At 40.4% G+C, this 22832-nt stretch overlaps 1 long non-coding RNA gene across 1 annotated transcript; it reads left to right on the top strand.

The window, feature by feature from the left end:
- The first annotated feature begins 648 nt into the window (after nt 1-648).
- Nucleotides 649-13588, top strand: LOC147655355 (uncharacterized). The gene is made up of 3 exons (XR_015284527.1): nt 649-849; nt 8328-8595; nt 10171-13588. It is a non-coding gene; the product is annotated as an uncharacterized LOC147655355 (long non-coding RNA).
- Nucleotides 13589-22832: the final 9244 nt, after the last annotated feature.

The following is a 22832-nucleotide window of genomic DNA, read 5'->3' as shown; positions in this document are numbered from 1 at the left end:
ATTAATTTCAGGGTAATTGTGTGGGGTTCATTTCTCCCACTGGTTTATGATCAAACCAGCACAATTTCTTTAAGAAGAAAATGAGTCATAGCTTAGCTGTACCTATTCTTGTCACTGGCTATAAAGGGAATAGCTCAGATGTACATCTAATCCACTGAAACCCATAAATTGAGTCTTGCTATTGACTCAAATGGGCTTTTGACTGAAGCCTGCTACATTGCTGTAGCACTGAAGAGGCCCCACTGTGGCATCCACTCTGAAGCCACTGGAGATACCTATTGGGTGCTGTAGGACAGTTGCTGGAATAACCTGTGGCTGAGGAAGGTGCTGTTACTGTCCAGACTGACATTTCCGTGCTGTGAAGCTTTTTTGGCATTGTGCTAAAGGGAATTGGGTCTGTGAATGACCTGCAGAGATCACTGCTACACTTGCAGGCTAAGCCTCATTTTAGTGTACCATTTTTGTATGACAGAGCTTAGCCTAAAATACACACATGACATTGGTTGAGAAAACCATAAACATGTAAGAAAGGTTTCTTTATGAGTCCTACGGACAGCAGGCCAGTCCAGCCCAAGGAGGTGACAGCACCATGCTCAGAGCACTGTCAGAGGATGAGTGCTGCCTCCTGAGGCTGCTCCAGAGGCACACAATCAAATTGGCACTGGAAGAAAGCAAGCCTGAACACACTGAAGGAAATACATTATTTGTATTTCTTAAAGTACCCCCTGTATGCTACTCCTGGGCTTTGCTTCCAAATTTTCAAACCTGCTCTATTCAGGAGCAAAACTTCTGCTAATTGACAGGTCTCTAGCCCCACAGAACAGGCTGGACGAGACCAAAGACAAAGCAGTAAGGCTTTCGACACTTTCTGATAATGAAATGGTAACCTTTCTTTTCTTTAATATTTGGAAATAATTGGTTAATATGCTGCTAGCCTGCAGACATGGTGCTTTCAGCATTACTGTTAGTTTTTAAGAAGTGGTTCTTGTACTGAAAAATTACCTTCAGCAGTGACTTTATACAGGAATTTCAGAGAGGGGTTCTGTGGCCTAAATTTACTCATCCATTCTCACATTCATCTGTTTTCCTCTACAGTCAGAGGATGAGGAAATAATCATCTATTTGAAACCAGATTTGTGCAAGCATGTTGGTAAACAAATATAACTGTTACCTTGGAGAGCAGATCTGTGCAGGTTTAATTTCAATATTAGATCTTATCTCTAAAGCAGACAAAATTAAACTGGGTTCCATATTTCTGCCTATGCCACTCTGTCTGGGCACAAAATTGACCTTGGGTTGAACTGGCTACTATTTAACTTGTGCCTTATTTTGAGCCCAAGCTTGTAGAAAAGATATATAAAGGAAGATACTGGAACTTACAAGTCAGTCTGTGTTTATCAGTACAAGCTGGGAACACAGATAAAAAATGCAAGAATTGTACTCTCCGTTTTAAAACAGTTTACTGTTTAAACTTGAAGAGCCCACCCTGGAGATATCTGTCTCACATCCTTCTTTAATCAAGGTCAACAAAGAAATTCTTGTTGACTGTTGTGGTTAAAACTGTATCTGGTGGACATCTGTCTATTGACTTTTAAGGATTTTGGAACTTTGAAGTGGAGAAAAGTATACAATGGGATTGTTTGTTTGTTTGTTTTAATATGATGACTATTAAGATGAGCAACATAAAAAGATACTTTCTTGAATGTTTCTTCAGAATATAAAAAAGGTAAATAAAATGTTACACTGATAGGGGAGACAATTTCCAGGATGGATAAGGACAGAGCCATGGAGAGAAGCAGTCAGCTGAGGGTGACTGATTGGACAAAAATCTGCAGCCTCTGCTCTGAGTCACTAGGGGCCCTGCAGAGTCCCAGGAAACTGGTGGGAGATAAGGGGCTTGCCTTGTGCACTGAAGAGTGACAGGAAATCAAAACGTAAAATATTTTGTCTCCACTAAAGCCTCTCATTTTCTATATTAAATATAGAAATAAATTTCAATTTTAATGCTGGCCTGAACAATTTTATTCTAAAATAAATTTCAATTTTAATGCTGGCCTGAACATTTTGGCTTTCCCTGGCCCAAGAAAGGAAAAGTGGAGAGTTATATATCATTAGTTTGTTCCTTGCGAATTAGTTCTGAGGGCTTTGCCCCACCTGTGGAGAAAGAGTTTTTCATTCTCATCATTGTACTGGAGTGTTCATTTATTCCACTGCAGATCACAGCATACTCGAATTGTAGAAAAAAAGGGTTCTACATTAGATGCTTGTGCTAAGTGTTACTGGCACGTGGCAGCAGAGCCACAGGCTGGCAGCAGACTCTCCTGCCAGCACACACACAGCCCTTGCCTGCTTGGCTGCCTGTCCGTGTCAGGCTCTGCAGTCACACTCCTGGGCTCGTGATGGGCAGCACAGAGATGCACCTCAGGTTAGATTATCTCACTCTTCAAGTGCAAGCCTCCACGGAAAGTGTGGCTGCAATGAGATGCTCAACCATCACAGGGCTCCTCTGAAAAGCCTCTTGCTGAACTGTGCTGCATGCACTGTTTTTTCCAGCTAGAAAAAAGATTATTTAGCAATGGGTTTTATGTATTTCTCTTTTTCCATTCTACTTTTCCTTGTTGTTCAGCATTATCTTTCTCATGTACTACACTTGACAGACAGAAGCCAGCCATACACACAGGGACAGTGAAGACACCAGTGTAGGCTATGCAGGGAAATTAATCTGTTCAGTGGGGTCCTGACATCTTTCCCATCCTCTAGCTCTGGTATTTTTCCCCTTGGTAGATATGAGATGCATCACTGTCCCACTTAACCCTGTTATGTGACCACTAAAGTACATGGTTTAATATTCTGACCTTTTTCTTGGAGGAGAATCCCATATTAACATTTACTAAAGAATCAATACTTACAAATAAGGGCCATGAAATAATTAGATAAAAGAAAGAGGGAAGACAAGAAACTCTTGCTGTCTACTCATGTTGCACCACTTTCTGCTCTGTTATTCATCTCACACACAGTGCAAGTTAAATCCTAGGATCTACAAACCCCTGATGTTAAGATGGTACACTTGTTTCTCAGTCACTGTTCTCTGCTAAATGCAGCAACCAGTTTAATTTCTCAGATGTGTCTCCATGACCTAGGAGGCAAAGGTGACTGTGTACAACACATGTGCAGTAGTGGATTGGATTTAAAATCTGTTCTTTAACTTCCAAGGCTTTGGGTATCACAAACCTCAAAAGTGCAGTCATAGTATGGACATGTTTTACATGTTCCAGACTAATAAATGTCTGGGCTATAATATCAGTGGCTACGTGGTTGAAATTTGCTCAGAAAGCAATTGCCAAATCACAACATCTGTCACTGGAAACTGCACAAGTATTTCTATTTACTATGCAAGGAGGTTTTGCCCCTATGCCATCTTGTTGGATCACCTTAGATAATGAACTCTGATTTCAGAAATTCTTCTCTGGCCAACACTGAACTGAAGCTGCTGGAGATGTACTTATAGCCAGCTCAATAGCCTTGGACATTGAAGTTTTCCTTTTACCTACTAGAGCAATAGTAATACAAATAGCCCCACATGGCTCTAAGTGCTGGTAGACTTTAAACCACTTATGCTGTTTCCAGAAAACATTTCATCAACAGTCTTGCACTAAAACCTTGGCCCCAGACCTCCTAAATGCAACAGAAATCAATAGGACTATTTGTGGGACATTTTTAGAAACTGAATGCGTTCATGAATTGTTAAGGCTGAGACAGGAAACATAAGATTTCTGGATGCTAAATAGTAACCATAAAAAATAAAATCCCCATATTTCCTTAGTGTCAAGAATATATTTTGTATTGTTAATAATATTAATATGAAGTCAAAAAGTATAAATATTCACGGAAGGAATTTAAGTTCAATGTCAAGAGAGAGGAATAAGTAGTTCAATTTTCCTTAAATGGAGAAGTAATTTTGTATGGATAAACAATGTGTGGTTTCAAACTTACCTAATAGGATGGATGTGGGGCCTGCAACTGGAAGGAGCATAGTCAGTGACCTTTCTGAGATGCCTGCATTTCACAGACTTCTTGTGCAGTCATGAGGTAGTCTTTGAAGCCATATATAAGTACATTAAACATTCCTGGGGAACTCAGTTCCCAAATGAATGGAAAATAAGAGCAACAATAATAATGCCACACTTGGGAACACAGAGGATTTCTCAGTACCTCGCTTTTGTGCTTAGAGGGTGCTTCCCAAAACAAGAATCCCACCAGAAATTGTTGTGTACACACACATATTATTTTCTACCTCTTTTCCCTCTCATCCCTCTGCTGCTCCAATGGGTCTTAAGGCTGATGGCTGCATTCTAGTGTTGGTGGGGGAGATTTCAGCACCTGGAGTGCCTCTCCAAAAGAATATAATGTTCATGTTCACGTTTATGGTTTCTTCCTCTCTTCAAGATCCACTCAGGTCATCCTTTGCTAACATGCTCTTGCACCTTTGATCAGTCTGCAGCTTCACATTGTGTCCACATTTATTATGTAAATGCTATCTTTTACACAGATTAGATACTGGCTTTTATTCTCCTTGTTGCCCCTAAACCCAGTTTTCTCCAGATTTGTCTCTGTATTTCTTTAGCTGACCATTAGGGCACTGTTTATAGCTACAGCGTCTCTGGTGACAGCCTACACCCATCTCTTATCATGCCTGTGCTTCTCCACATTGCATCCCATGTCCCTGCTTCTCAAGACCTCTGCTGTTGCACCAGGCCTGTGTTTCTCTGCACTGCATCTGGTGCTGGAGTGGTGCATCTCATTCAGTGCAGACTAACTGCTTGTTACTCTAACTGCGTCACACTAAGTAAAATCCTCAGCCATAGACACCTGAACAGTCAGAGAAGGTGCTCTCTCAACCAAGTAAGCCCCAACTGGAGGCAGGTGAGGGAGAGTTCAGGCAAGGCAAGCCTGACCATCCTCAGTCCTGAGGGCTTTCAGACTTTTATCAAAGCTTATGGTCTGTTCCTAGGAATAGCAATAGGATAGTCCAGGGCTGTGTGCTTACACGGTCCCCTGATGTCCCACTGTGGTGCTCTAAGGATGTGCTGCCTTAGTAAAACAGCAAAACCAAAAACAATTGCAGAAGCAAACGTGATTTTTTTTTTCCTGGTAAGACACGTGTGACCAACATTGTGCTTAGAAATTGTCTGTTGGTAAATGCCTCTACAACCTAGATGGAGTGAATAGCTTGGAAAATCACCTTAAGTACTACAGCCTATAAAGTCCTGAGGCACCAGGACTTCAGTTTACAGAAACACAGATTGGGTAAGTTTGGAAGGGACCACAGGGAGTCATCTAGTCCAACCTCCCTGCTCTGTCAGGGTGGACCTAGAATGCATTACACAGGATTGTATCCAGATGATTCTTCCTTATATTTAGTTTTATTGCTTTTATTTTGTTTATTTTTATTTATTTATATTTACATGTGCTTTCTCCCAGTCTTTCCTCCCATGTTTATAAATCATGATTTCCTGCTTTGCTAAGTCAGCCATGAAAACAGAAATGCTATAAAACAAACTAGAGAAAGATTAGAGAAAGGTTCCTCCAAAATATGGCTCTGAAATAATCAGTCTCAAGCCATGATTTATCTTGCACACATGTGTTTCATGTAAATGTACCTGGCTTAAGGAATTACAGGGCTGTGAGAGCACTGTGGTGGTGACAGACAGTGGCAAACAGGAGGGAACTGGCAGGGCTATCAACACTTCTTCATGGTGGTGGGAGGGTTTCTGAACAGCATGGAGTTTCCTGCTGTAGGCTGGGGACAGCCTCTTGTAATACCTGGCATTACCCGTTTACATAACAAAAATAAAGGAATGTAATAGCTGAATACATGATATCCTGGGTTTATTAGGAAGGAAAACCACAGCTATGCTGTGCAGCTGAATATTTTCTGCAGCCAGACCAAAAATGTGAAGATTGCCTGAGCCAGCTATTGTGTTTTAAAGCAAAGGGACAAAGATTCACAAACCCCACCACAATCTGTGAAAGCTTGTCTTCCTACAGGGTCAAATGAAATACAACACTTCCATAACTGGTGTTTCTCCATAGGTTATGAGAAACATCTGAAACCAAGTACTTGTCACTGTAATGTTTCCCATACCCTAACTTTGACTCACCCGAGACAGATCTGTATCTCTCACCACAAAAGTCATAACTAGCAGCAGAGATGTTTTTTAAGTTCCTTTCATTGTATTATTTGTCAAACATAACCATTAAGGGATCATTAGCAGATAAATGCTACTCAAAATTGTGTTCTGATGCCACTAGAAGTGATTGCTGCAATTTTTTTACCTATACCCTTGTAATTTCATGTTTACCTGAGGATATGTCCTGTACAGACCTTATCCTGTTTCCTTTAAAGCTGAGTTTTTCTTATAAGTTAAAGGGAGGAAAATAAGCCCAGAAGAGGCCTTAAAAAAACCTGAGCAGAAATCTGAGAAAGGGACTGTCAGAGAGAACTCACATGAGAAATCTGCAAATTTCCTTGGCAGTTATTTTGGTAATGGGACAAGATGAGTTCAGTTATTATTCACACAGTTATCATGTGATCCTTTGAAATGCTAACAGGTCATTTTTGCTCACTTTGTATTGAGAACAACCCCTTGTTCCTCAATGCAAAGCTTATAAATCTGAGTGGGATGTCAGGTCAATTTCTGTCATACTACAAATAAAAGCTGTGTTATGCCCAGGGGTAGATCTCATTAGTTCTCTGACCCAGTAACCACGTTGTTGTGTTAATCTGGGGCTGGCAGGTGGTGGTGAGAATACATGGGCACAGAGCAAGGGCAGGGAGGAACCATCCTTCCCTGGAAGCAGCTTGACCCTGGCTGCAGAGCTGCATTTGAAGGGTGGGTGTGTTCAGGGATTTCAGTGCTGCTCCTGGGACTGGCTTCAGGCAACATACTGCAGCAGCATCAGAGCAGAGTCCTGGTGCTCATGTACCCTTAGTCTCTGCTAACCACCTCTATTAACATTGGATCCCCATTCTGTGACTGCCTGTGCTAACACACAGCTCTCCTCACTCACAACAGGGGTCAGGCAGGTTTTAAGCAATAAAGCTGCGTTGCCATCTGATGATTTAGTTAAAGCTGCTTGCTACCAAGTCCTGCCTGGATTCTCTGTATACATTGGCAGGGGACATGAACTAAGAAGCATTTTCAGAATACACTGCCCATACTATGAAGTGTCCTCGTTTTGGTGTGTAAGAATCAAGTGTTCACTGGCCAGAGAGAAGCACCAGACCATGGCACTGCTTCAAAACTGTTAAGATCCATACTTTAGGCATTCCTTCCACAAATCCTGCAGTTCCTTCTGCCTCTGCACTTATTTAATTCTTCCCATTCACATCTTCATCCTCACTACACAGACAGTTTCTTGTTCTGTGCTTTGTAATAACACGTGTTCACACATCTGTAGGTCCTATTGCCTAGAGTTAAGTCCAGAGAGCAGATGGTCTCCAGCTGTACGGTTGTGTGCTCTGGTTTCATCCATCTTTCTGGAGCTGAGCTGTGTCTGTTCAAGTGGGATATCTCAGGGTTGGCAGGAGGCTGGCAGGAAAGCTCTGAGCAACAGAGCTGAAATGCAGCACTGTCAGTGTAGGATGTGGCCTTTTCCTACAGAGAACTGCTGCACCAGCTCTATGTGTGAATTTATGCACAGCATTCTTCTAAAGGAATGGGTTTGGTTATGGGTTTGAAGGTGAGCCATTCTGGCCACTGGGATATGTAAGAAATGTGGTGGGAACTCTGCTGTCACAGGCAATAGTATCTTCCTGGCAGAGGGATCTCTGCAGGTTCAGCTGTGGAGAGAGCTTTGTATTGTCTGTCTCCGTGTGAAGCGGCTGATGTGATTAAAGTCACTAATTGCTCCTACTGAGCAACCTCACTGTGTACCTCACACATAAGAAAAAACAAGTATAAGGACTTTAGTAATCTCTGTTAAAAATTCAGTCATAGTATCTGACCTGACATTTCTATAATTTCATACTGCATATTTTTTGTATTATTATTGTTATAAATTTCTCATACATCACTAATATAGTTTTATAATTTATCATTAATATAATATATTGCTTATGAAATATATTAACCAATTATTTAATTATAATTCTATATATCATATATTTTTCATATATTCCTTACATGAAGTTCATTGATTATAACAGACTTAGGATCAAGTGCCATGAAAGTGAAATCCACGCAGAATTTAGAAATCCACTGGCATGATCCATTTATTTTGGTGATATTTGCTCTGATTGACTGCAGTGTGTTCTCTGATTGTAGCTGAAGAGAGGAAGGAACTGTTTTTACATGCTCAAGCAACATGTCAAGAGCATACCAGGAATTTCACCCACTCTCAGAAAGGACCTGAAACAGAAACAGCTTTGTTGTGGCATCACAGAGAATGCAGTTTGAGATCCTTTGGTGATTAAAGAAGATATTTTTGGATCACTTCTAACCAGGTGCTCCTAAAACCTGCAGTCACTGTGAACCCTGCAGCTGAGTCATTGCAGCTTCTTCTTCTTCTGTACAGGAAGCTTCTACTTTCTGGGTGGGTACAACACTATTGTAGCCTTACCCTGACCCTTGGGTTTTACAATGCTCAGTGGCTTATACATATTCCAGGAAAAAAAGCCTCCAACCTTTTGTCCTTGCTTCACTAAGTTTAGACATTCCCAAATGTACAGCCTCAATAACACAAATACTTTATGACAAGAATAGTCAGAATATGGGGAGTTTTCTTAGCAGTAGTACAGAACACTGTAGGACTTGCAGGTGTTACTTTCTCTCTCTTCTTGCCTCCTTTGGGCTGAATTTCTCTGGGGATATGTTTTTTCTCTAGTCTCTCAGCCTCCTATGGGCTGAATTCTCTTGGGATCCTCCCTCGCAGGGAGTCCCACTTATCTCAGTCCTTATTATTCGAAGAAAACTCCCGGGCTCATTAAATTCTGGTTTCTCGTGTTTATTGCAGGATCCTTACAAAACTTGGCAGGTCTATCCAGACTAACTGCACAAGCTTAAATCACCACAGCCTGGCTCGTCTCGTTCTAATGATACAAAATGGCCCTGAACCACACGGTCTTTTCATCTTTACACTAACTTTTATCCTATTAACTACCAACACATGTATTGTTATTATATCTTAACAAATAAGTTTTCTATATCTACTCGCATAATTAAAAATGCAACTAACTTTAAACCAATCATATTTTGTGCTTCTATAAACTGCAGAAGCATGGAGAAGAAGGAAGAAGAAGGATTAAAAACTACACCCTTTTTCCTCCATCTTTACTCCACATGTGGAACCCTCTTAAAATCTATATTTTCACCTCTGTGTTAAAAGAAGCGTTTTTCTACTTTCTACTCAATTTCTTACAAATTTTGTCTTGCTCAGGGATATTTGGAAGCCTTTTTATCAATATTATATATGATTGATGTATTTTTTAAAGAATTATATAGACAGAGCAATGTATCTGCATTTCTAGACTCCTACAGTAGGGTGAGATGCAAAACAACAGAAAAACTGGAATTAATTTACTTGTTGATGTTCCCAGGTATGTTTAGATGGCATTGAAAGAAAAGGAAAGCAAAGGAAGCACAGAGCATCAGAAAGTTGTAACTTTATTAAAACTTTTCATTACAAACCTGGAAGATGGTATTTGGATTGTAACTTGAAATGAAGTAACTTGTAATATCCTTAGAATATCCAAGCATTTTTGCCTCTGCCCTGCAAAGATCAAATCCCATAACCATCCCATTTGTCTTGAGAGGGAGACAACAACAGTACAAGAGAGGGGAGGAAAAGCACAGAGAGGTAGGAAAAAGGAATTATGATTCTGAAGAAGCAACTGACCTTTTTTTTTCTTCTTTCTCTTTCTTTCATAGGCAGAATTGCTTACCTGTAACCTTGAGGTGCCTTTGTGGGACTGGATTTTGCACAGTCATATTCTTTGGGTGGGGATGACTGACTTACATTTCTTTCCCTAAAGAGTGAACTAGAAAGAAGCCATTGTGTGTATCTTTTCTCCAGCAGCTCAGTGGAAGGAGACTCTGTGTCAGGTCCTTGCACTATCTAAGGTGATTAAAAGTAATTTTTTTTTTCTTCTTCCCCATAACATGCCTTTAGCACAGGGCAACTTGGACAAGGGCTGAAGAGTGAAGGAAAAGTAACACATTCTGGTGTCCTGACCATTACAGCCACAGCAATAAGAGGCAGCATCATGCCTGCAGGTTTTGAATGATGTGCTGTCAGCATGTGTGAGACACTCCGTGCACCCCTAAAAGGAGGCTTCCAAGATGACTTTGTTCATCTGGTGAATGTTACCCTTATTTTTTTCTTGACAGACTGAAAGGATTTTCATGCACCATCACAGGCTGGGTACCTGCTGCCTAGGAAGCAGCTTTGCAAGAAAATCCTGTGAGTGCGGGCAAGAGGTTGATCAAGAACCAGCGCTGCAACAAGGAAGCCAATGTATCCCGGGCTAAACTAGGTCAAGTATTGCCAGCAGGTAGAGGCAGGAGATCCTTCCCCTCTGCTCAGCACTGGTGAGGCCCATCTGGAAAGCTGCACCCCTGCTGAGCTTCCCAGTACAAGAGAGACAAGGACAACTGAAAAAATCCCAGGGAAGGTTCCCAAAGTTACGAAAGAACAGGAGGCTCTGTGATATGAGAGTCTGAAGAGAAATGGCTCAGGAAGATCTCATCAGTGTATGTACATATCTGATCAAGGGTGGATGTAAAGAAGAGAACTCAGAATCACAGGATCAAAGAATTACTTTGGTTGAAAAAGGCCTCTTAGATCATTGAGTCCAGCATACTTCTCAGTCCACATCTTCTCAAGGCTCAACTTTTCTCAGTGGTGCCCAGTGTAGGGACAAGAGGCAATGGGGGTACATTGAAATGAGAAATTCCACTCCCACATAAAGAAAATAATTACTGTTCAATTGGTCAAACAGTGGAGTAGATTACCCAGGGACGTGGTGGACTGACAGTCTTTGGAGATAATCCAATCCTGACTGGACATAGTCCCGAGCAACCTGCTGTAGCCAAACCTGCTCTGAATAGGAGGCTGGACTAGATGGCTTCCAGAGACATCTGTCAGCCTCAAGTACTCTTTGATTTTGGGTTTTTTTTAAAGACTGCATTTAAAAAATCTTGCTTTCACATTGTCACTGCTGGGAAGCGCTAAGCTTTCATGGATATCTCAGTGATGAATCACTAGTAGTCAGCATAGTTCTGTTAGCTTGACTTTGAATTATCTGGGTTCAGAGAAGGTAATTTGGAGTATGTGTTTCTTACCCCTGTCTTGCTGACGAGCAGCTTTATCTCCATTTTTGTCTAGAAGTGTCTTTGGGCTTTAACAATTAGCATTGAGTCTATAAATAAACACTTGAACAACATTTCTTGCTATTTTTAATGTTTTAAGTTATGGAGTCTGGTGGCAAAATAATTCAAATTTTTTCAACTTTTAAGGAAAGATTTAGAACAGTCCATAGCAAGCAGAGTTCACTGGCCAGCATAACCATTGTCAGAGCAGCAGAAAACCAGCCAAGCATTAATTGTCTGTAGTTTTTAAATGTCTGATTTCCTTAGCACACTGTCATAAAGACCAGTATTTTGTGAGGGACAGAATAGCCTCTTGTTCACCTGTCCCCAAGTCATTACAGAAAATATAAGCATTGCAGGTCAGTGGTAACAGTCAGACAGGAGAAAACTCTCCTCTGTCAACTACAACTCACGTAAAATTATCATTGAAACAGCTATTGTCTAGAGTTATTTCAGAGTAATGGTTTTCTAAACCTAGTTGACACATAAGATTACTCTGACTTTAAACTCCAGTTCAAGTTTGGATAATCAGAGATTCAGACTCATTTAAGACAGATCCAAGATAAGGAAAGGATATGCAATGAGGCTTTTGAAGAGTGTAGAGCTGACACGAAAAACAGATCAATAGACCCTCATGGCAGTTCTTAAAAAGCTCAAGAAGAAAGAGCTGACAGAGAATGTGCTCTGTTTTGCAAACATAAAGTCCATCAAGTATCAGAGTTAGGATGTGACAGTCTAGATGGGTAGAAGCTAGATGGGTAAAAAACTGATTGTGCAGTCAGGATTAAAGGACAGTGGTTAGTGGGATATAACCCACAGAATCCTGGATGCTGCAGGAGTAGAGTTCAGGGGTCTGTCCTGAGACCTGTCAACTTAAACATCTTTACTGATGATGTGGTAGAGTTTGCTCTCAGCAAGGCTGCACTCAACACCAAACTGGGGGACAGGAATCAGACAACAACATTTGGGCCAAAAGCACAAACTCTACAAAGGCAAATGCAAAGTCCTGTACCTGGGAAGGAACAGTAGAATCGTAGGAAGATAATTCAGGATGGATGGGACCTCAGTAGGACTAGTGCAGCCTAGTGCAGAGGAGACTTGAGGGGGTATGGACATCATTGTACAGGTGATGAGATGGGAGGGTCCTTGGTTTGGCTTGGCACATGTTTGAGAAAACACTCACCTTTTATGAGATTCAAGTTCTGAAGTGCAAACTGTAGTGAAATTTAAACTTACAGGATTACTGCTGTCTGTTACTGAAGTCTGTTCATCAGGATTTATTCCACATGATAGCTTGCTACAGGAATACCTCCTGGTTTTAGTATGAAACAGGAGTATTTGAAACACTATAGAACAGAAGGGGTTTAGTGATGGTGTTTTTAAGAGAGAGTACATGCCAGACAGCCTAACTAGTCTGTCGGCACTATTCCATGCTGACTCTTGATATTAAGTGGAGAAGCTCTTTGGGAAGGTATTTCCAGAGCATTTCTGCAGAAGCAGGCAGCTACCTGGCATAAGGCACATAAGGAGTTTGTGGGGATCAAGGAGCACCGTGGGGCCCTGCAGGAGCCGTGTGTAGCTCTGGACATGGCTCACCACCACTGGGCCCGTATCACTGTCCTGAATTCCATCGTACCACTGGAATCCAGATCTGTCCTGTATTCTTCATGGACTCTAGGAATGCAAACTGTCTGTACTTTGGCATTAACCACCATGGGAACTTGCTGCAAGTTGATGGACTTGCACTGACTTCAAAGCTTTTGTCTTGGAATCCACACCCCTTTTTCTCCAAAATCTTTGGTTTGGTAGCTCACAGATGCCTGTGCCATGCTGCCCTGCCAGTTATATTTGTGCTGGTGAAGGATCACTCAGTTATTTCCCCTGTAACAGCTGGTAAGAAGCCCTCAGCATCACTGTTTTTGTACTGCAGCATTGCTGGCTCAGTCTGGACAGGGCTGCCCCCTCAGCCACCTGTCCAGACTGAGTCTTTAGTGGATCCTTCAAACCCAGGTGAGACAGTATTAGGTATGGTTGATAAAGCCTAAACTTTCTGTTACAATGCAAGTTGACAGTAGTATCCACATTGGTTTCAAGGACAGCAGGTGAGCTTGAAAAATTCTCAAAACATAAACATTTCCAGTGACAGCTGTAAATAATTTATGAGCCATTCTCCATCCACATTGACAACTAGCATATGAATAATAAAGAATAAACTTAAATTATTTTGTTCAATTACTGCTTCCTCAAACAGTCATATTAGATTACTTACAAATGTAGTCTATTCTGTTAAGTCTGCTCTGCTTGTGTTAACACAAATGACTACTTTTGTCACCAGTTGGCTACACTGATGCAGAGCTTGGAAAATATATTTCCTGAGCTAATGGCATGAACAAATAGCCACAAAAGAGTGAACCATTTACACATTTCTCCTTTGGGATACAAAGTTCAGCATAATTACCACAAACACAAAAGATTCTGTACTACAGTTTTAATTAAAAACAAAACCAAAATAAAATATACACACTCATTTTGAGTTTGGGAAACAGAAACCAATTCCATTCTTCTTTGCCACATGGACTAATAACCAGTTTTAATATGCTGTATTTGTGTCACCAAAGCCATTTATCTTAACCTGTTTTAAGTAAAGAACTTTGAGGCAAAAATATCCACAGCCCATTTTACATGGTCTTTCCAGTATTGCTTTGCAGTTAAAAGGGAGATAAATATATAAACCAAGTATTTTATGTCATAATTCACTTCATAAATAAAATCACAATATTCTGAAAAAAAATACAACTTTACAGTTTTACTGAAAATATTATTTAACCTTGGGTTGTGGACAGAACACATCCTGGCCAGCTGGATGGAGTTGTGCCTGCACAGAGTTTTTAAATAGTTAAATGTAGTTCAAGAACAAGTTTTGCAGTCACATTGGGGTGAAGGATCAGCAGCAAGCTCTGTGGTATATTCTGAGTATCCCTGATTTTGGATAGGAAGTTCAGTGGACTCTTTTTCCACTGGGTACCCCAGGAAGACCCTGTCTGCCCACTCAAATGTACCTTATGACAAATGTACCTGTCAGTAATGTGTATCCCACTGGCATCCACCAGGTATGGTCAGCTGAAGAAGTGTTTTGCTCTTCTTATTCCTTACAACTCTCAGAAAAGTGGAAACAAGAAATTTTAGTTAGGATCTTAAAGAGTCTTATGTTTCTTCTGACACACACAGGCACACCCTGCTACTCTAAAACTGAAAAGCATCAAGCAATTAAATGCAAAGACATATGAGAAAGGGCCATCAAAGAATAGCCCTGGAGGCTGGGTAAGTGTTTTATTGACAGAAGGTCAAGTAAACTTCCAATGTGTAGAGTTGTTACACAGCTTTACACATGTGTGGGGCAAAATCCTTCAAATTATCCTTGGAAAGCCAGCTCCACACTCCCATCACAACAACTCTCCACAGCTCCCATCATCTGGCCAGCTGTTGATAGTCAAGACAGCTTGGGAGTTTTATTTACATTGTATGGAAAAGGAGATATGTATCCTGGACAGGGAAAAAAAAAAAAGCAAAAAAGGAAAAACAAACAAAACAAAATCAAACCAAATGAAACTAAAACAACAGCAGAAACAACAACAACAAAAATTGATACAAAAAACTCCCAAACAATCAAAAAAATCTCCAAACAAACTGACATCCAGCTGTGGGATTGGGAGAGCCTCCAGTCCCATCTGAAGAAGGAGCTTTGTAGGTCATTGACTATGATTAGAGAGTGGTCCAACATTAGTAACTAAGGATAAAGTTCTCCTTCCCCCCCTGTCCCCAGAAAGTTCTTAAAAGTATCTAATTTAGTTTTTCCTCTCTCCTTCCACCTTTCCCACAAATACCTCCTCTCCCACTGTGTGGGAGGGATACAGGACAGCGCTGGGTATGCTGGGTTGGTACTGGGGAGCTGCAGGGGGCTGTTAGGGCTGAGTGCTGCAAGAGTACTGCAAGAGTGCTGCAAGAGTGCTGCAAGAGTGCTGCAAGGTGCTACCTGGGCTTGTGGCTGGAGGTGGAGAGGGCAACATCTGTGATGAAGCTGAAGCACGGGGTGGTCCTGTGATGCATGTCACAGCTCTGACCCTGTAGCAGGGTTTAAGGAAAGCTGTCCACCATGGCAGATCATTCCACATGAGCACTGGAGACAAGCCCCTTTTCAGCCAGTGTCTGATGTATCCGGGCTGAAGAATACAACCACCAGCTCTACACTGCAATTTTGTGATCTCTAGCCAGTTTGTGGTGGTATTTCCAGCTGAAGTCATGAACTGCCACTGCTATGTTGATTACTGAAGTAGTCAAATCTGCAAATTTTTTGCCTTTGCCTGAAAGTTTTGAAAGGTGATTCAGGACTACAGCCAGACTTCTGTGAAGCTCTAATACACTTCTGATTGAACCTCTGGACAAGGGCACGTCCAGACCAAGAAGGCACCTGGGCTGGCTGGTAGCTAAGCCATAGGTCTGGTGGGGTCAATCATAACAATCTGAAAAGGGGTTTTTTCATGGCCTCATCCTGATATAGATTATAAACTATACAGAAAGGAAGTTTGGATGTTTTAGAAAGGGAGAAGGATATGAGATGCTCCATGATTTGAAGAAAATGCCTGGTGTGGAGCATGGGGTTTGCTTCCCAGGGTGAAAGATAAAAGCCCAAAGAACAGTCAGGGGTGGAGAAGCATGGAGACATGGAAAGGTGTATTATATTGTTTTGTCTGCATTATGGTTTGTCTGGGTTGCATGAACAAAGGAATTATTAGTGTATTAAAAATGTTAACAAAGTTTGTGTGGCTAGGAGACATCATGTATCTAAATCAAAACCTAGATTTTCTGCTTAAATAGAGGACTAGAACTATAGGAAAAGGTCCAAGGTGGGGGTTTTTGCCAAAAAAAAAGGGAAAACCAATTCAGTACCAACTACATAAATTCCACTAATGTGGATTATGTCTTTCCCTTCTAGGGACACTAGAGTGGCACTTAGAAAGAAAAAGTTTTTCCATTAAAAAAAATTAAACAAGCTAATTGTATTTTAATGAATATTTAGCAAACTACAGGAAATATAAGGTTCATACATAACAAACTTCAATAGTTACTCATTATACTAGAGCAAGACTAAACTCTCTATGGTACTGGTGTTCTGAATAAATGGTAGCAAAGCAATTTGACTAAAGATATGACAAATATTTTTTTTCTTTCCAGTAACATAAATCCAGTAATATAAATCTTGTTATGAAACTCAAGTGAAACAAGGAGGAAATTCACTGGTTGTTACTGAAAAGACTCGGTTGCACTTCCTTTTACAGTCATTCCATCTCATTCATATTTAAACAATTTCTGTGGAAAATATATAGAAATAAAGAGCTTTCAGTATAATTGTGATGAAGAGGGAAGATTCATTGAGAAATGGTAAATTGAGAAATAGGAGAAGTAATTACAGGATATTGAGCATCTTTCTTTATTCTCATCCAATTGAGTAAAACATTTACAGCATGCCAAAAGCAAAGAAAATGCAATAATTATGTCATAGCACTGATATTTTCTTTGGGAACACTGAAAAGTACAAAACAGGACATTTGCCACCTGGAACCAAGTTTTTCAGCAAGAATTATGACTTTAATTATCCTATGATAGAGCTTTTAAAATATAGTATAATCTACATTTCATATTTTGAGCACATCCCAGGCTAACTCTCTTTGCAAATTCTCTTCTACACTGCCTCAGGTTCCCACAAGGGACAGAGGAACCAGCCTCAGGCTCATTCCCTGTCCTGCTTCCAGAAGGTTTGGCTGGTGTCTATAAACAATACTTAATAGTGTCATGGCTATTATTGAGCTCTTTCAGTGCAGTGTAATTCATCCCATTAGCAATTACAGTTCAGCACAGAAGTGTCCTCAAGACAGCTACCTTTCCTATAAATCTTTTTGTTAAAATCAGTTTTTAACCATGTTTGTCCGGTGTTGGCGTGTGATCTGTGTTGTTTGAGTACTTGTAGAAAGCTCAGGCTCTGACTGGCTAACTTCAGCTGGAAAGTTGTCTTCCTAACAGCCTCCTTACTCCTCTGTTTTCTGTCAAATGCCCTATTACCTGAGAAATCTTCCATGCTGCAACCTGTTTCCCCCAATCTTTCCCATATTTACAGAAAGCTTTGTGGTTCCACATTGGTTTGTCTCATCCTGAACACAATCTTTGCCTGATTGCAGGAAAGGAAATGGCTCATGAGCTGTTTTCTTCCTAACAAAGCACAAATGTTGACAAATGCTAATTGAAGTTTTGATTACTGAAGAAAGGATAATATACGGGAAGCCTGAATGTTGCTTTTCATGAAAACGCAGAAGGAAGTACTTTGGCAAGAATAGAAACTCATTTTCTTGTAAAACATACACTTTACCATTTAATGTTGGGTTTTATATTTTTGTTCATTTGATGTATGCTGTTTACCTGTAACAACTTAAAGAATTCATTGCTGTAATCACTGTACCAGACTTACTTCAAAACTTACAATGAATCAGTTTAAGAGCCAAATAAAAGTGTATAACCACAGGAAATTTCTTCCATTTTCCACTCTTTGCAGGCAACTAGCAGTATTTATATCATCAATAAGAAAATGCTTTTCTGTTACTTTTTCACTACACCAAATTTCTTTTAAGGTGTTATACAGCTAATCCTCTGATTTTAATAGTAAATATCAGGGTCAAAAAAATTCTGTATAGGTCTGAAGAAAAACAGGATTCCATCTTTCAGTTTTTTACACTGGAAGCTCACTTTTTACTAGTGTTATAATATTATTTATAAATAAACATTTACTTCTCCATATTTGAGTTTACTTCCTCCTGACCAGAATTGTCATGAGCTGCAATTTCCAGTGGATAGCTGTGTGCCATCCCTCTTTGCTTGCTTCCATAAGGAATAATATCTTTTAAACTGTCAGGGAGTAGATTTAGATTAGATATTAGGAAGAAAATCTTCTCTATGAGTGTGGTGAGGCACAGGTTGCCCAGAGAGACAGTGGATGCCTCCTCCTTGGAAGTGTTCAAGGCCAGGCTGGATGGGGCTTTGAGCAGCCTGGTCTAGTGGGAGATGCCCCTGCTCATGGCAGGGGAGGTAGAACTAAATGATCTTTAAGGTCCCTTCCAACCCAAAGCAATAATTATCCTGGGAGATAGCACATCCTGTAAAGTTACAGGGCAGATGGGAACCCATAAATTAATATCTCATGAAAGTCTAACTATTTCTATAACTCTGCAAACTCATATGTGTTGAGGTTTGTTTTACAATGCTCTGTGGGTTTCATTCTGTATCTTCCCCTTTGTTTAACCACTTCTTCTTTCTCAAAACACTATGTCTATACTGGTTTTAATATCATATATTCACTGTGCACAAGAACTAACTTCATTGCATCAACCACTTCCTCCCTCATCATTTCTTATTAATATAAAGAAGATCTTTTTTAGCACAACCATGTGAAAGGCAGAAAACAGGAGACAGAAATTTCAGTCTTTGGTCAGAAATAGGCAACACGAGGAAAGGCTTTGGAAAAACTGTGCAAGTATTGTCTTGTAAGCCTCAGGCTGCCTTATTTATTTTATTTTTTTCTTTCTTTTTTTTTCTTTTTTTTTTCTTTTTTTTGTCAGAAAGGACTTTCTTATTAGGCACTAACAATACCCAAACATCCAAGCAAGACTGAAAATTAATACTTTACTGCAAGTTTCAAGAAGCAAAGCTATAAATGCCTTCAAAGTAACTGAGGGGTAAGGATGGAAATGCCAGACCTATTTTATAGCAACATCATTAGATGCTTTGATAGATCCATTATAAATTCAACTTACATAATTCTAAGCTTAGATTTCTATCTAGTTTCTGTTCCTTGGTTCCTTGGCTATATTATTTCTTTCCTTATCTCACTGATTCTTTTCATAGCATACAGTAAGAAATTTATTAGTAGTGTATCAGATTTCCTGGTAAGATACGGTCCAACAAATGCTGTTATTATATTTTTCTCTTTTTTCCATATAGCCTTTTTTCTTTATCATTTTGTCAGTATTTGCTGTTTGGGCATCTTCACTGGAACAATGCTGGCTTCAGTTATCTGGAATAGCATATATTATAGAAAAATGAGATTGGAATTGTTTGGTATTTCATTACAGTGTAACTGTCTGGGCTAAAAACTTTTTGTGGCACATCCTATTTGGTTTTCATTTTCTTTGAGTCTTTTAAAGGATTCAATTCTTATGTCTGGTCTATTTTTGCTTTGATGTAAAAGCTAATAAGATATTGAGTAAAGATTTGGATGAAAACACAAAGGAGACAAAAAGGAATGAAAAATCAGTTATCAATGTATGAATAGTCTGAGGGTCACTTTAAACTGAAAAAAATCTGGAAGCCACTTCTAGGAAATGTGTCTTGTGAGTATCCCCAGGTGTACCCCCATCAAGCATACAGCTTCTTCAGCCTGAGAACTTCCTGTGCTCTTCCCAGTCCATTTCCATTATTGTGGCTCAGCAGAGAATACTTCCCCTCTCAAATTTTCTGGAATAATCTCTTGTTCGGTATCTAGCCAGTCTAACAGTGTCAGAGTGATACCATTTATTTTGAGGGGTTTTAACAGTATTTTTTTTCTAAGCAGTGTGATTTTGTAATGAGTTAAAGCAGCATTAGATTAGCAGCTGGGTACATAACGCTAAGGAGGGTGGGAATGCTCAGGCCAGGGTTTCACATGAGTCCAAAACAAGGTACATGATTGCACCAGGCAAAACTCCAGCCCAAAAGTATGTGCTCATGAATCTGCTCAACAGTTCAGGCTGTGGAGTGAAGGGCAGGAATCCCACAGGCAGCCAAGCACCAACCAGCATCTATTTACAAGTAAGGTTGTTGTTACAGACCCCTTAAACCAGGATCTCACAGATGCTGTATCCTGTTTTTTGGAAGAGCTAGTTTGGCAGATGCAGCTCCTCATTATAACTGTGAAACTGCTAAAAGTGCTTTTTTAAACTTTGATTTTATGTTCTGTTTGAAATGGCTATTCTCTCTGCATTTGGAGGTAGCAGCTGTAGCTGGCTCTATAATTTGTTGGAAGTGGCATCTCCTACATAGAAGAGGTTATGAAATATAAACAAAGTAAAATAACTTATAGCAGCAAAGAGAGACACTTTCAGCTTTCATGAAAAGAAGGATGTGATAAATCTGTGCCTTGGGCAGCCACTTCACAATAGCAGTTGCACACTCAATCGAGACTCTGTAGAGAGATTCCAAGATCTCATTTTCCCAAGACCAAGTCAGAAGCATTTATGTGACTATCAATGATAATTAGTCAGATGAAAACTCTCTGCTTAACTACATTCCTGGAGATTTTTAGGAACCTTCCTCAGCTCTGCCTGCAGGAATAGTTCTTTGTAGCAAACATCCAGTCAGTGTTTTCAGATTCAAAAAGTATTCAGTATCTGTATATTGTATAAAGAGTAGTTTCAGCTACCAATATTAAATACAAACTTTACCCAAGCTCAGCAGTGTTTGGATTGGGTTTTTCACTGGGCCCCTCAGAACTGAGCTTCCACAATCCTGATTCAATCCAAGAACCACTTACTCATAGCTCTTTTGTTGCTGGCTCCAGACATACTGCTCATCCGGTGGAGCTCTGCTCATTGGGAATAACAATCCACTGTCATTATTTCATTTCCTCAGACATTTAGAAAATAAAATGCAATTGTCTTTTTTTAATCTAAATTTCTGCTGTAACAGTAAAACAGAAACAATAATTAGAGCCATGACTCAAAAACAAGGGTGCAAATATTTACAAATGCTTATGTTTGCTTCTTTTCTTGCTGTCTGGAAGTCAGCCACAGGGAAGGGCTATTAGTTGCTAGCTGATTTTCCTTAGGTAGGAGGAAGCAAAGCAGAATAGGGAGTGTTTTCAGTGAGACATGGTGTTCAGAGCTCTGAACTTGCTTTGTTTTTGCCACACACAGCTTCCACAAAAGGAAATAATTTTCTGCCTCCTAAAGAAAAACCCAAAAACCCCCTCATCCAGCCTGTATGTTACAATGGTTGAAGCACAGTGTTATCCAAACTATGCAGATCACGGTTGAAATTAACACACATACTGTGTTACATCATTATCTGTTGAAATGCATTGAGCAACTTCCAGAACAGTAGGATCTCAAGCAGTGAGATTTTTAATACCTTTTATTTGCAAACAAGTTTTGCTAGTCATTCTGCAGGGATTAAGAAGAAAATTGGGGAAAAGGTAATAAATGCACTAATTTTTAAATGATCCTAACTTTTTTGAGTGCAGAAGCATCTACACTGTACTGGCAGACAGAGCAGAAGAAAAAACAGCAGTCATTATTTTACTGTTGATCAACTTTGTAAACTGACAGTTCCCCCCATTTTGCAGTGGCGAGTAGTCAACAATGTCAGCAGGGAAGTCCAGGAACCAGACAGCCCCAGCAGCTGATGTTTGCTAGATATTCCACCAACAGACGGAATATTATCCCCCCTCAGCCACCAGCAGGCATCCACCTTGGTCCCAGAAAATGTGGTACTGCCAAGAGTTTGTGAGGGTGTGCTGTGAGTGGGTCACTAAAATATCCTGTGTTAAAAAAACCTGCCAAAAACATGCAGTGGCACCAGCACTGTGGTTGCTGCATATGGGTTGAGAAAGACAGCTGAAGGTCTTTATCAAAATGCTGTATCTCTGAAGGGAGCTATGGCCTTAGGCAGCTTTCAGACTGTGGGGCTGATTTTCACATTGGCTGTATGTACTTTACAACATACTTGATTCTCTAGGAATGCTAGAAATGCTGCCAGTCACTGCCAGTACTTAATCCCAGTCGCTGGGTACGGGTAAAGCCGGCCCATACAACTCCTTGTTCTTGAAAATCTAAGGGGTGGAAATGTCCCTCCAGATGACCATAAACTACTTTCTTTCTCATACATAGCCCAAGGGAATGCAAAAATGCTTTTCTTCAGCTGTGCCTTTACTAGGAAGACCAGCCTTTAGGAGCCCCAGGCCTTTGAGACAAGGACAAGTGTGGAGCAAGGAGGATTTACCTTTGGTGGAAGAGAATCATGTCAGGGCACACTTAAGCAAATGTGCAGCCCTGGAACCTGACAGGAGGCATGCATGGGTGCTGAGGGTGCTGGCTGATGTCACTGTGAGGCCACTTTTGTTTGATTGTCTTTCAAACATCACAGGGCCTGGGAGAGATTCCTGAGGAGTAGAAGAAAGCAGGTGTTATTACTTCCATCTTTGAGAAGGGGAAGGAGGATGATCCAGGGAACAGGTCGGCCTCATTTTGCTCCCTGGGAAGGTTACAAAGCAACTAATCTTGTAAACCATTTTCAGAGAGTATTCAGCATGTATTTATAAAGGGGAATTCACGGTTACCCAATGTGACAGACTGCAACGAGGTGACTAACTAAGTGGGGGAGGGG

The sequence above is a fragment of the Cyanistes caeruleus genome, chromosome 1 (genome assembly GCF_971803275.1).
Source record: "Cyanistes caeruleus chromosome 1, bCyaCae1.hap1.1, whole genome shotgun sequence".
NCBI classification, from domain to species: Eukaryota; Metazoa; Chordata; class Aves; order Passeriformes; family Paridae; genus Cyanistes; species Cyanistes caeruleus.
Note: the sequence above shows the minus strand (reverse complement) of the source record. Positions and strands in the feature narration are given on the sequence as shown.